This window comes from Schistocerca americana, chromosome 6 (genome assembly GCF_021461395.2).
Source record: "Schistocerca americana isolate TAMUIC-IGC-003095 chromosome 6, iqSchAmer2.1, whole genome shotgun sequence".
Classification (NCBI taxonomy): Eukaryota; Metazoa; Arthropoda; class Insecta; order Orthoptera; family Acrididae; genus Schistocerca; species Schistocerca americana.
The window spans coordinates 74217109-74219046 of record NC_060124.1 but is presented as its reverse complement, the minus strand read 5'-3'; the positions used below and the strand labels follow the sequence as shown (position 1 = coordinate 74219046).

The following is a 1938-nucleotide window of genomic DNA, read 5'->3' as shown; positions in this document are numbered from 1 at the left end:
CCACCGCCACACCTTCGACGTGCTATGCTCGGCTGTTATTAGGCTGTTGCTTTGAGTCCCCTTTCACTTGTCCACCGAGACAGTTGGACCGGATCTGAGCCGGTGATGTTGTGTATTATAAAACTGTCAAAAAAAAAAAAAGATACGTGTACAGGTTCCTTATAATTAAACTTTCTCTATTTGCGACAGAGTGGACGGAAATCTGTTTACCATCTACGTACGCAATTGTATAGGGACGTCAGACGTCATATGTAACTTGAACGGAGGGGGGGGGGGGGGGGGGGAGAAAGGAAAGGAATTATTGATGTCAGCTGCATAAGCGGGACATTATGCGGAATTAGCAGCTGCGAATGAAAATGTATGTCGGACTGGGATTCGAACCCAGGGTCTCCTGATTACTACGCAGGTGCGTTAACCACTGCGCCATCCGGGACACATTGTTATGGCAACTGCGCGGACTATCTCAGCACGCCCCACGGGCGACCCAGATTCGCACCGAGCGCCACCTATCTGCTGTCCTTGTCCCTTTCCTCCATATTCTCTATTCCGAGGTTCCCACAGTAGGTCGAACGTACTTGCGCATCTGCGCTCAAGAAGGTGGATTCATTGCCCATGTCCGAAAGAACAGAGACCATGCTTTCATATAATTTACAGGAATGACTTTCACACTGTGCACTGCATTATTTGCATTGTTAGTAATGTTAGTATCACGAACTGTCGTTAGGTGCCGGTACTGGTACGGAAACGTAGGACTGAAATACAAGCATCAGTGTGAGCTACTGTTGTAGCCAGCAAATATGGGTTTGGACAAGGTGAGCACGGATTTACTCGTAAAGCCGGTTTTTTTCCAAAATAACAGCAATAATTTGCAGCTTTTCGAGAGAGTCGGCGCATTAAAGGAATGCGGACAGTTCATCTTTCCGTACCACGGTTGAAAACATTATTTTCGGAAATTTAAATTAACTGGCGATTTGGATGAGGCCGCCGTTCAATTGCGCCACAAATCGTTGAAGAAGTTGCTGTTGCCATTGCTGAGAGCTCTGGAAGCAATATGCGATCTTCAAGCTGTGTCACGAGAGTTAGAAGTTCCACAGGCCGTCGTTCGAAAATTTCTGCGAACAGTTGTGAAATGGTACCGTTACAAACATCTTTTAATTATTGCCTGGCTTTTGGTACATGTCCATATAGCAATCTCAACAGTGAACTGTCAGTTATGAGGCTAGCCGCTGTGGCCGGGCGGTTCTAGGCGCTTCAGTCCGGAACCGCGCTGTTGCTACGGTCGCAGGTTCGAATTCTGCCTCGGGCATGGATGTGTGCAATGTCCTTAGGTTGGTTAGGTTTAAGTAGTTCTAAGTCTAGGGGACTGATGACCTCAGATGTTAAGTCCCATAAAGCTTAGAGTCACTTGAACCATCTGTCAGTTATGATGATACGAACGTATGGAGATCACAACTCAGTCCCGGAGAGGCGAAAACCTCCGAACCGTTCGGAATCGAATTTGGGACCCTTGGGTTGGCAATACGACGCGCTGACCGAGCATCTGCCGAGACGGACATTCTTAAAAACTTCTGATTATTCACCATCTTTAGCCACACGACACATACATTCGAGAAAACTTTGCTTTTATGTTCCTTTCAAGGGCTGAAGTTGACGACATGTGGCACTGGAATATTTTCTGGAGTCATGAAGCACATCTGACGCTCGACGCAGCAGTTAACACACAATTCTCGCATGTGGAAGTCGTCATCGCCAATCAACGTTAACGAAGTTCCCTCGCAACTGTGAGGTGTGGTTCACGGCACAGTTCATGACTGATCCATTTTTCTTTGAGGGATTCGAACCCAAGGACCCAGGACGTGCAGCGTGAACGGCACAGGTTACTGTGATCGGCTTTGGCAATAGGTGATGCCTGCTCAGCGGGAGAGCCGTGCTTTGGAC

At 47.7% G+C, this 1938-nt stretch overlaps 1 non-coding gene across 1 annotated transcript; it reads right to left on the bottom strand.

The window, feature by feature from the left end:
* Positions 1-360: 360 nt before the first annotated feature.
* Trnat-agu lies at positions 361-435 on the bottom strand. The gene has a single exon. It is a non-coding gene; the product is annotated as a tRNA-Thr (tRNA).
* Positions 436-1938: the final 1503 nt, after the last annotated feature.